We start from the raw sequence: 13,376 nt of genomic DNA on the forward strand, positions 1-13,376 counted from the left end.
CGAGCTGGTTGCTGTTGCCCTGTACATACCTGCCTAGTGTTCTCCCGCTCAAGCCATTTCCCTTTCTTAATTGCCTTTGTTTGCATATCCTTATGTCTACCTTCAAGCCCCACCTTGAAAGCCCCCTCCTCTGAGACAGCTTCCCTGATTCCACATCAACCCACTCAGCCCATAAACTGAAGACCCCCTGTCATCCTCTGTGCTGCAGTCCGTGAACCCTTGACCTGCAGTTCTCTCATGCAATGGATCCCTTTCTACCTTGCATTATGGTTAACATGGTCTGATTTCCTCTCCTAGCCCGGGGCTGGGATCATCTACTCCTCTTCACTTCAACTCCAGGGAGCATGAGCTAAGCCCGCCCTGGGTGCCAGGCACTGTGCAGGTGCACTAATGAGGGAGGGAGGTGGCCCTGCAGCCAGGCATCCAGCCCCTAGTAGGGCAGCAGAGACCAGGCACAGCCCAGAGCACCGTCCTCCACGGCCAAGCTCCACACTTGTTCTACAACTTTAGTGCAGAATATGGCGTAGTTCCAGGTGGTTGGAAAGTGATTTCTCTTCAGCTGAACACAGACCATCCTGGGACCAAGTGAGGGTCCAGAGAGCAGTGGCTGGAAGGCAGTCAAGCAAACTCTGCTCAGTGCTCGGTGACTGGGCACCGTCTTCTGGGGAATGGGGAACACACTCCCTGTCATGATATTTTACCTCTCTGGAGTCCCCGGAGGGATTCTGGAGCCAAGATTCCTATGGTCCCAGCAGAGCACAGGGAGCGCATCCAGTGCACATCCAGCAGGTGGTTCCTAAATTTCTGGGAAGCTAATGAAAGTTCTGGATGTTCCTCCCAGAAGTGCAGAGACACATGCATGTACTGTTTAACACACGGCTTTGGGAGATGCATCTACTCCTGTAAACCCACCCGTGGGTCCCTGGATCAGTACCACTATGTAGAGAACAGGTCCTTCAGTGTGTTTGCAGTGGGGAAAACCTATACACTCTGGGGGAAAAGGTGCTTAAAAAATGTTTGTTGCATTAAAGAATGACCTTGAATTTAACCAGCCAAGCCCCATACTTGTCTTTACTAACCACTATTCCTCGTACTGTCTAGTAGAGCCATCGTGCAGTCTTAGCCAGAGCCCACCTGCTGTTCAGGTTGAAGAAGGGGCCTTCTCTGTGGTGGCCTCTATGGGGTCCAGGGAATGCCTTGCCTCTCAAAAGCATCTTTCTTCAACAGTCTTCCTGTGCCTCCAAACCCCATGCCTGAAATCCTCCCATTAACACTATACCTCTTTGAAGCGAGAGGTCTGAGTGACTGGGGTTAGGGACCCCCTTTCCTCTTTCCAGGGGGAGCGCCGGTGAGGACCAATGTGCAGAGCATCTCTTCCTGTAAGGAAGGGGCTCAGCAAACAAAGGTTAGTGCATCAGAGGTTAGTGCCTTCCCAGCCTGGGCTCTGCCTCCCTAACGTCCACACTGTGAAGACTGCGGAGACCATGAGAGCTACTTCAAATTCCTTCAAAACATCACTTATGTGAGCTGACGAGTAAGAAGCACAAGATAGCCTGGAAAATCTTCTGTGAGTGAATAAGAGCCACCAAGAGCCCTCAGCCTTCAGGAAGGTTGGATTTATCCAGGCGGGATAAGGCCTTCCCAAAAGGGATGGGGAGGAGCATCTCATGGGTAGCGACTACGCTGGGTGATTTCCACGTATTATCTCATTTAACCATCACAGGATTGGGAAAAGAAGGTACATCATTTTCCCCATTTACAAGTGAGAAAACTGAGGCAAACGTGCCCAGAGTTACACAGCCGGCGAGTTGAACTGAGAATCGTACTCAGGGCTGTGGGTTGTCTCGGCCCAGGAGCTCCCCTCTGTGCAATAAATCCAGGGTGTTTGTTTTGTTTAAGGACGGAACACAGATCAGGCCTGTGATCACTTCGGCTCAGAAATAAGAAACAATTTGGGGAGACCACGGTTGCCCTGAATGACATCAACTTCCAAATTTGGGGAATGAGTCAAACCTCACTATTTCCCCCGAACCAGTGCTGAGTTGGCTTCACGACAATGAGAACTAACCGCTTTTCTTTTTCAACATACATACCCTGGAGACCTTAGGATGCTTGTGAAATCTGACATTGGGAAGATTTTCCCCGACGGCCCAAGTCCAAATCTTCCAGTGGCCGAGGAAAATGCTATGACACACATCTCCACAGGTGCCAGGTTCTGGGGCCCCGTGGAACCCGAGAAGGCTGACCCCTGTGACTCCAGGTAAACGTGACCAGGGACTCGTCTGTCCATATTTTGTTCATAGTGCAAGACAATGTCCAACCTGGAAAATATTCATTTTCAAGCACACTTGTTATATGAATAATTTTTTTTTCCTTTTTCAAAGTATTTTTGTTTACTCTGCCTCTTTGGTTTTTCTGTTGTTTCTGTGAACAAGTGTACCCCCATAAATGTGATCATCATTTCCACCATCATAACAGCCAACATCCAGAAATTCACTGGCAGTCTAAAAAGCACTTTCCTGGCCCAGCTGGTGTGGCTAGGTTGAGCATCGACCCATGCACCAAGAGGTCACCAGTTCGATTCCTGGTCAGGGCACATGACCAGGTTGTGGCCCAAATCTCCAGTGAGGGGCATGCAGGAGGAGGCCAGTCGATGTTCTCTCTCATTGATGTTTCTATCTCTCTCTTCCTCTCTCACTAAAATCAATAAAGAAAAAAATTTTTTTAATAAAAATAAAAAGCACTTTCTTACAAAACACAAATCATGATCATGGACTATACCAAGGTTTCCTAAGACAGTCAGTGTTTGTTGACATAAAGATAATTTTTTTCCCTTCAGTAATGAGCATATTTGGGTATGTTTATTAACTTTCATTCCTGGATTTTTCTTTCTCTCTCTCTCATTAAAATTTTTGTTTTTAACTAGATGTGTTTGAATAGATCATTCTCCTACTGACCCCATTAAACAGAGAAATAGTGACCAGTCAGGGTATCTACATGCAAATAAATATTTTTTTCACACCAATACTGTATTTGCAAACTGATGACTGTTAAGGTCCAGTTACAGAGGTTTCTCAGACAAAACCATTTGGATAACATTAAAGGAAAACCCACCTTTTTCCACTCAATAGAGGGTTCTGCAGAAAATATTTTTGGCACCTCAAATTGTCTTGTCGTTAATCAGCTATTATTAGGAGTTCGCACCAGAACAATGCTCTAAGAGCGCTTTATCCTGTTACATAAGCCGAATGGTATTTCAGAACCTCATTTTTAAAAGGCATTAGTCACTAGTATAACAAAACACATGGTCTGAACCAATAAAATTTAATGTTCAAATAAAAAATGCTTGTTTACATGCGTTTTTATACGGCTCTCGCCATAAAAGAAACCATGTTTTCATGAGATATTTTCCTTGGGTCAGTGGACACGCCCTCCTATTTCTCTGTTTAATGGAAAGCCAGCCCATCCATTGCCATTGCCCCAGAGAGAAGGCAGAGGTCCAAGGGGAGAGGAGCCGATTCAGTAGTTACGAATTTGTGATTTGAAGTGAAACAGTAGCAATGCCTCCCCACCCCCTTGGCTCAGTCTGAGGGTATAAGAACTATTTCTAGCCTGGCTAGTGTGGCTCAGTGGTTGAGCAATGACCCACGCACCAAGAGGTCACCAGTTCCATTCCTGGTCAGGGCACATGCCCAAGTTGTGGGCCTGATCCCCGTTGGGGGGCATGCAGGAGGTGGCCAATCGATGTTCTCTCTCATCCCTGTTTCTATCTCTCTCCCTCTTCCTTCCTCTCTCTCTAAAAATCAATATAGAAAAAAAACAACAAACTATTTCTAGAGACAGGTCCTTGTTGGACTCTTTATCGCTTCTTGGCCCCAAAGCCCCACAGTGTGGACTCTGCAATAAGGTCCCTCCTCTCTCCACCAGCAGTGAAGAGAGAACCAGCCGCAGGGACCCTAAAAAGAACACGGACAAAACGTGGAGTGCTTTTTTCTATCACTCCTTTTTTTAATTCTCAAGTCCAGAGGATCTATCCATTAACACAACTGCATGTTAAATTTATTAACTTATACTTCATCCAAAAGAACTAAATCCTATGAGATAGGACAATAGTTCACTTTAAGCCACTTTAACGCTATTTGATATCTTTAGACTAGAATTTCCCCTTCGATCTAATTTAAATTTCCTAATTGAAGTGTATGGACTAGCAGTCCAGTTCTGACCTGTGTTACTGGGTTTGATGTATTTCTTAGATGTGTTCAGAATTCATATAATGTAAGATTTTAAACAAAACATTGGGCCATTCATAGACTTGTCTTATATGCTTAGCAATCATGGGAAAGGGTATCAGAGTTAAAGATGAAGTTTCTTGTAGATAATATTTCCCTTTTTAGTTCTAGAAAAAAAGTAAGTGTTGTATTAAGAAATATTGTATTGTACTAAGAGGTTGAAATTTTATTCAAATGCAGGTTGATTTGTTAGTCTTATTAATTAGACACCAAAGCCCTAATAAATCAATTAATTAATTAGCTTAACTGTCATAAAGAAGAACCAGGAGAACAGAGAAACATGTCCTGAAAGCTATCAGTACATGTGCAAAATAAGTACTGCTACTACAACTACTCCTTCTCTTCACCCGAAAGCTTTGCAAATTCTGGACAAACTACTTCTCTGTCCAAGTTCAGAAGGAGAAGGAAAAAACAAAACGAAGCTGACACCATTTTTGGCCCATGATGTCATTTGCTGTCTTCCAAAGCCCGCGGGTCCGATTTTGATGTCAGAGTGCCTAACTCCGCAGTGACAGCCCCAAATGCATTTGAAGAGGGAAATAACCTTTCAGCTCTGCGCAGTCATTTTCCCCACAAAGACAAATATAGCCCAGGCTGAAATCACTTAGTGTCAATCAAGGTAACCAGATCAGCTCGGCGTTAATAATGAATTTGGTCACGTGCTCCCACAGAGAGAAGTGTGATAGCTGAGCACTGTTCCATGTGACACCCACCAGCTTCAATGTCAGGCCACAGTTCTTCCAGCCCAGCTGGGAAGCAATAGGGTAACTTAATCTACCACCCACTCTAATTGCTAAACTGTGAGAGTTATCAGAGTTGCCAGAAAAGGCTTTCAGAACACTGGGCTCAAGGCTTGGTGGACCGTATGCAAATCCATGCCTGGGGTTGTCATTAGGGATGGACCCAGGTTTTGTGGGGTCTAAGGTTTATAGAATTTGGGGTCTCTCTTTAAGGCAAGAATTCAATTACAAACACCAAGTTAAGAGCAGGGCCTTCCTTGGAAAGGGCCCCTTTAAGCCACAGTGCCTGATGCTTAAGTGTCATTAACATCATGATAAATCCACCTCTGGTTGTCATGGAAACTGAAGGAACATTAGCCTTCTGTCTGTGTCCAGGATTTTTGATTGACTGACTCCAAGAAGGTATATTTTCTCTACTCTTATGTAGTCGTTTGTACTTTCCCATGTTTCCTGATGCAAAGATAAATTATATGTACACAATGTTATCATGGTCATGGGTCATCCCTTCACCAACCCCTCAGCCAACCTCAAATGTAGGATTGTGTTTTTGACGGGCACCAGTGGCCAGCTGGCATGCTCTGGTTGTCCTCTAGGATGTCAATTTTTAAAGGTTAAGGATCTGTTCCAAATATCTATAGTTTCCCCTAAGAGATCTGCTATAAAACCTCTGAAGAAGATGACCACAGGCCCCATCATTAGAGACAAAATAGAGACAAAAAGAATGAAACAGTGAAGTCGGGGAGACCACTGAAACAGTCAGTTTTCAGTTAAACCAAAGACTGATTGTCCTATTTAAGTATTGATAAACAAACTAAAAGCATTATTACCACAATTGGGGAAATCATGTAGAGTTTAATCCCTCAAATGCAATGTTGATTCAACATTTCAAAATACTGTTAAATTAATAGATTAAGAGTGAAAAATTAAATAATTATTTCAGCAGAAGCAGAAAAATTATTGCATGAAACTTAAAACTCATTTCTAAGAAACTCTTAGCAAGTTGGAAATAGAAGAAAAAAGTTTTTCTAGATGAAGAATGTCAACCAGAAACCTAGACAAATATCATACCTAATGATGACATAATGGAATTATTCCTATTGCTATTAGGAATAATGTAAAGATGCCCACAGCTACTGCACATTGACCCGGAAGTCCTAGTCTATTAAATGACAAGAAAAAGAAATGACATAAAAATTGAAAGGAAGAAACAAAACTCAGTATTTGCAGACAACATAATTGTGTATCTGGAAAATCTAAGAGAATATGAAGTAAACTATCAGGATTCGCAGAGTTCAGTTAAGAGGCCAAGCATAATATTAATATGAGAACAATAGCTTGCTTCTGTTCTACAATAACTGTTGCAAAATATTATGAAAAATGATCCTATTCACAAAAAGCCACAAAACTGCAAAATACCTAAAAATAAACTAAAAATATGCAAGATCTACATACAAAAATGATTCAAATTTTACCAAAGGACATGAAAGAAAACCCAAATAAATGGAGAAAATGTTCATGTATCTGGTTGGAAAGACTTGGCATCATAAAGATGCTCATTCCCCTGCAAGATAATCTATAAATTCAGTGAAATTACAATCAAATTCCCAGCGGTATTTTTTCAAAGAACTTATAGACTGATTCTAAAATCCTTCTAGAAGAGAAAATGTACAAGAAATCCAAGGCAATCTTGAAAAAGAAGTTCAAAAAGAGAGTGCATGCCTTTCTAAATTTCTGAAGTAGTCCAATAGAGACTGGGCTTAAAAACAAGAAGGAACACTCAGGCACATAGAGAGTATACAGATTGCATGTCAGTGCAATGACCCTGAGGGATAACAGATTGCATTAAGCAGGAGAGCTTGGGGAGCATAGCTTCTTGGATTTACCTTAATTCCACTGTGAGTGACAGGCTTGAGTGCTGGCCATGGTTAGCTTGACAGTGAAAACTACTAGGTGATGGGAAGTCCTCAACAGTGTTTTCTGGAGCCCACAGGTCCCAGACAGAATACTTCAACACTCTAGAATGGTTTTACCAAACCACTTTTGGTAAGCCACATTATCCAGACCTATTATTAGGCTCAATTTCTTGCTATATTGCTATAATGCCATATGCTGAACTAAACATAAATCAATGATAATAACCAGCTTGGATGCTCACAGGCAATATGATAGGCCATTTGTGATGCTTGGTTATTAAACTCAACCTAAAGTCCATTCTCTGTTGGACTACTTCAGAAATGTGGAAGAGTATGTTCTCTCTTCTAAAACTCCTTTTTCAAAATTTTAGGCAGACATGTATTTTTAACTATTGGGAGGTACTGAACAGGGTGAGCCTGGCTATTGCCTGTCACAATATCAAAACATAATACAAAACTATGGAAAATAAAACATTGTGACATTAAGCAAAATAGCTTAAGATGTAAGGGAATCTAGCAACTGAGTCATGAATATATGGGAATGTTTTCTCTGATAAATGTTGCATTTCAAATAGATAGGGAAAGGATGGACTAACTATTCAAAGATTAGTATTAGAGTAATTTATTGACCATTTGAGAAAAAATAATTTACTTCACTACTTTTCACTATTCAAAAATATATGTTCCAGAAGAATTAAAAACATAAGCGTAAACAAAACTATAAACCTTAGAAGAAAATCTTGGGGAATTGACATAGGGAAAGCTTATGCAAAAACCATAGAGGAAAAAAATGATTAAATTTAATTTTGTCAAATTGTAAAATTCTGTCATCAGAAATCACCATAAACATACTAAAAGAAAGTAACAGATTATGAAAAGATATTTGTTACATATACAGTAAGTCCTCACCACTATCAATCAGTTCTGTGACTTTAAGTGAAACAATATATAACAAAACCAATTTTACTATGGGCTAATTAATATTAACAAGAGTTAAGTTCCTAAGGTATCTCATCAATGTTATAACAAAATGACATTGAATGAAATGACATTATTTGAGGACTTACTGTATAACAAAGGACTGGTATTCAAAATATTGAAGAACTCCTATAGAAAAAGGCAGCCCAATAGAAAAAGTGATGAAAGATATGAATTGGCAATTCAAATAAGATAAACTACAAATAAGTAAGAAAGTCAGCTTCACTGCTCATTAGCAATGTATTAAACAATAGTAGGATACCATTCCCATATTTTACTTGTGGTCAAATACTTTTGTTTGTCTGAGGAAGTATTTTTTCCTCCATTATTGAAAGATATTTTCACTGGGTATAAAATTCTGATTGATGTAATTCCCACCCCCAACTCACAGCACTTTAAAGATGTCACTCCATCATTTTCTGGCTTACATAGTTTCTAACAATATATCTGCTGTAACATTTTAATCTTTGTTTCTCTGTATAGAATGTCTTCTTTTCTCCCTCTTCACTGTTTTCAAGATTTTCTCTTTCTCTTTAGCTTTCAAGACTTTGAATATGATACGTTTTGTTTTTGTATTTATTTTGCTTTGTGTTATTTAATCTTTATAGTTAACTTTGGGCATTTCTCAGTCATTATTTTTTAAAATAGTTTTTCTGCCTTTTTTTATTCTTTTCTTTTTGGAATTGTAATTTACATGTATGTTAGACTAATTTATATTGTTCTACAGATTTTGCATGCTCTGTTTTGTTTTTCTTCCTTTTTTTCACATGTGTGCATACATGTGTATGTACATATTCTACTTTGGGTAATTTCATGAAGATAGATTTGCATGTTTAATGATTCTTTTCTTGGTCGTATCAAGTTTACTAAGAGAATTTTACTAAGAGCCCACTAAGAGCATTTTTCATCTCTGTGACTGTATTTTATTTCTATTATTTCCATTTGATTCTTTCTTATCATTTCCTCTCTCTACTGAAATTATCCATCTGCTATTGTGCAATGTAATTCTTTTCCATTAGAGTCTTTAACATATAAACCATAGTTATTTAAAATTCTCTGTCTCCAGCAAACAAAAGACCAGGCCGGGAAGGCTTCATGGGGGAATTTTACCGAACATTCAAAAAAGAACTAATACCCATTCTCCTCAAACTATTTCAAAAAATTCAAAAAGAAGGAAGACTTCCAAACTCATTTTATGAAGCCAGCATAATTCTAATTCCAAAACCAGAAAAAGACACTATAAAGAAAGAAAACTACAGACCAATATCCCTGGTGAACATAGATGCCAAAATCCTGAACAAAATACTAGCAAATCGAATCCAACAATACATCAAAAAAGTTATTCACCATGACCAAGTGGGATTCATCCCAGGGATGCAAGGCTGGTACAATATTCGCAAATCAATAAATGTGATACTACACATACACAAAATGAAAGATAAAAATTATATGATCATATCAATAGATGCTGAAAAAGCATTCAACAAAATCCAGCACCAATTTCTGATAAAAATGCTCAGCAATCTGGGAATAGAGAGATCATATCTCAACATAATAAAGGCCATATATGAAAGACCTACAGCCAAGATCATACTCAATGGGCAAAAATTAGAGCATTTCCCTTAAGAACAGGAACAAGGCAAGGATGCCCACTTTTGCCACTCTTATTTAACATAGTACTGGAAGTCTTAGCCACAGCAATCAGACAGGAGGGAAAAATAAAAGAGACCCAAATTGGAAAGGAGGAAGTAAAACTGTCATTATTCACAGATGACATGATACCATAGGTAGAAAACCCCAAAGACTCCATCAAAAAATCTACTAGACTTAATAAATAAATTTGGCAAAGTAGCAGGATACAGAATTAATGTCAAGAAATTGACAGCATTCTTATACACAAATGATGAAGTCACAGAAAGAGAAACTAAAAAAAAATCCCATTTACCATTGCAGCAAAGAAATTAAGATACCTAGGAATAAACTTAACCAAAGAAATAAAGGACCTATTTGCAGAAAACTACAGGTCATTGAAAAAAGAAATATAAAAAAGTGGAAGCACATACCTTGTTCATGGCTTGGAAGAATCAACATCATTAAAATGTCCATACTACCCAAAGCAATCTATAGATTCAATGCAATCCCCATCAAAATACCAACGACATATTTCACAGAACCAGAACAAATACTTCAAAAATTCATATGAAACCAAAAAAGACTCCAAATAGCCACACCAATCTTGAAAAAGAAGAACAAAGTTGGAGGAATCAAATTACCAAATTTCAGGTTATACTACAAAGCCACTGTAATCAAAACAGCCTGGTACTGGCACAAGAACAGGCATATAGACCAGTGGAACAGAATAGAGAACCCAGAAACGGACCCAAGGGAATATGCTCAATTAATATTTGACAAAGGGGGCAAGATCATACAGTGGAGAAAAGACAGCCTCTTTAATAAATGGTGTTGGGAAAATTGGACAGCTACATGCAAAAAAATAAAACTAGACCATTAACTTACACCATACACAAGAATAAACTCAAAATGGATAAAAAGACTTAAATGTGACTCATGAATCCATAAAAATCCTACAAGAAAATGTAGGCAACAAAATTTTGGACATCATACGCAGCAAAATTTTCACTGATACATCACCTAAGGCAACAAAAACAAAGGAGAAAATGTTTGATGGGACTACATCAAACTCAAAAGCTTCTGCACAGCAAAAGATACAATCATCAAAATGGAAAGGCAACCCACTGTATGGGAGAGCATAGTTGCCAATGATATATCAGATAAGGGGTTAATTTCCAATATATATAGAGTGCTTACACAACTCAACAAAAAGGTGACAAAGAACCCAATTAAAAAATGGGCAGAGGAACTAAATAGACACTTCTCCAAACAGGACATACAAATGGCTAAGAGACATATGAAGAAATGCTCAACATCACTAATCATCAGAGAGATGCAAATTAAAACAACAATGAAGTATCACCTCACACCTGTCAGAATGGCCACCATCAACAAATCAGCAAAGAACAAGTGTTGGTGAGGGTGTGGAGAAAAGGGGACTCTAGTACACTGCTGGTGGGATGCAGACTGGTGCAGCCACTATGCAAAACAATATGGTGTTACCTCAAAAAATTAAAAATTGAACTTCCATTTGACCCAATGATCCCACTTCTAGGAATATACCCTAAGAAGCCTGAAACACCAATCAGAAAGAATATATGTACCCCATGTTTGTAGTAGCACTATTTACAATAGCTAAGATCTGGAAATAGCCCAAATATCCATCAGTAGACGAATGGGTAACAAAGCTGTGGTACATATACTCAATAGAGTACTATGCAGCTGTAAGAAAAAAAGATCTCTTATCCTTTGAGACGACATAAAGGGACCTGGAGAGTATTATCCTAAGCAAAACAAGCCAAGCAGAGAAAGACAAATATCACATGATCTCACTTATTTGTGGAATATAATGAACATAACAATCTGAGGAACGGGGTAGTCCCAGAGACGTGGTAGTGGGGTATAGACTGACAATCCCCAGAAGAGGGGGTGGTGGGGGAGAGATAAACCACAGAACTTATATGCATGTATGCATGAACAACAGTCATGGACAACAAAGTTGGGGACAGGGTGGAGAGGGAGGGGGAGGGCAGAATCAGTAGGGGGAAAGGAGAAACATCTTTAACAAATATAAATTAATTAATTAAAAATAAATAAATAAATAAAATTCTCTGTCTTATTATTCCAATATCTGTATTTTATGAGTCGATGAGGTTGATTGCCTTGTCCTTTGACAGTGTGGTTTTTAACTTGCTTATTTGTATGTTTTATAACTTTTTGTTGAAAGCTAGACATCTCACATGTGATAGTGAAAATAGATGCAAATACTTTTTATGCTTGAAAATGAGCATGCTTTTCCATCTGGGAGGCCATTAGTATAGAGGTTTGAGTCAGTATATTTAGCAGATGCTATGTGGCTGACACTGTTGCTTGTTACCCCAACAGCAATCTCTTCTTTCTTCCTTGCTAAGAAAACTCCCATATCAGTGAAGTATTGGGTGACAATGCCTTCAGGAAAGATAGGGCCTTTCTTCAGATTCAGCAGATGAGTCATGTTTGGTCTAAGCTAATTATGAAAACCTGATTCACCTTTGCCAGTGATTGGTTTAAAAGTAGGTATGTGATCTAGTCCACACCAATGGTATTAGAGTGAAGACTACAGGGAGAAGCCTGAGAAAGATGTCCCCACATGATTAAAAAAGAGGTATCTGGGCCCTGGCCGGTTTGGTTCAGCGGTTAGAGCGTCGGCCTGCGGTCCAGAGGGACCCGGGTTCGGTTCCCACTAAGGGTGCGTACCTCAGTTGCAGTTTGTCCCCGGCCCTGGTTGGTTGTGCGGGTGGCAGCCACTCGATGTGTCCCTTTCACATCGATGTTTCTCTCTCTCTCTCTCTTCCTCTCTCTCCCTCCCACTCTATCTGAACAAAAAATGAAAAAATGTCCTCGGGTGAGGATAAAAAAAAAAAAAAAGAGGTATCTGGAAGAGGCCATCGGCCCCTTCCCACCTGCTCTACCTTTCTGCCATGTGAGGACATGCTGTTGGAAGCTGTGGAAGCCATCTTGTGACCATAACGGGAACCCTGCAGACATGACCAAAAGCCCTTCCATGACTGAACTACTGAATGAACCAACCCTGGAATCACCTATCTCTGGATATCGGGTTATATGAGAAAATAAAATTCCCTATTGCTGGTCTTACAGAGGAAGATCAAAGTCTGATAGTAACCCTGAAATTGTTCTCCCATGGCGCCCAGTCCTGTCCCCAAAATCACGCTTGTCATAGTGGTTCTTGTTCCTCACTAGATTGTACGCTCTGTAGGGCAGGGACCCCATCTGTCTTATTTGCTGCAACATTTCCGCATGGAGCCCAGGACCTCACACATGGTTAGTGTACAATATCGGTTGATTCAAATCTTACCATTTAGAAAGGAATATAGGCATACATGTAAAAAAAAAAAAAAAAAGTGTATGTGTGTGTATGGTCACTAAGTATCAATAATTCCCCACTAAAGCTCAAGGGAGGTGGATGGAGTCACTGGGGAAAGGTTCCCAGAGGAGGTGGAAGTGAGCTGGACCTTGTAGAAACTGTTCCGGAGGGAGGAGGACATGTCTGGCAGGATGGAAGTCAAGGTGCCAGAAATGGGAACAGGAGCAAGTCAAGTAGCAAGGCTGGACCCAAGGTTTCAAGCGAGGTGAGTGCCAGAGAGAAAATCGAATTCGTTGCAGAGGGTCTTGAAGACCAGGCTAAGGGGTTTGAGATTTATTCCGTAAGAAAAGGGAAATCCCTTAAAATTTTTGAGTGAAGCAGTGGCAGATGCAGAGCCAAGCTTCTGACTATCCCACTTGAGACAACTCGGGATAAACTGGAGCAGGCGGGATGGAGCCAG

This window comes from Molossus molossus, unplaced genomic scaffold (genome assembly GCF_014108415.1).
Source record: "Molossus molossus isolate mMolMol1 unplaced genomic scaffold, mMolMol1.p scaffold_m16_p_15, whole genome shotgun sequence".
Classification (NCBI taxonomy): Eukaryota; Metazoa; Chordata; class Mammalia; order Chiroptera; family Molossidae; genus Molossus; species Molossus molossus.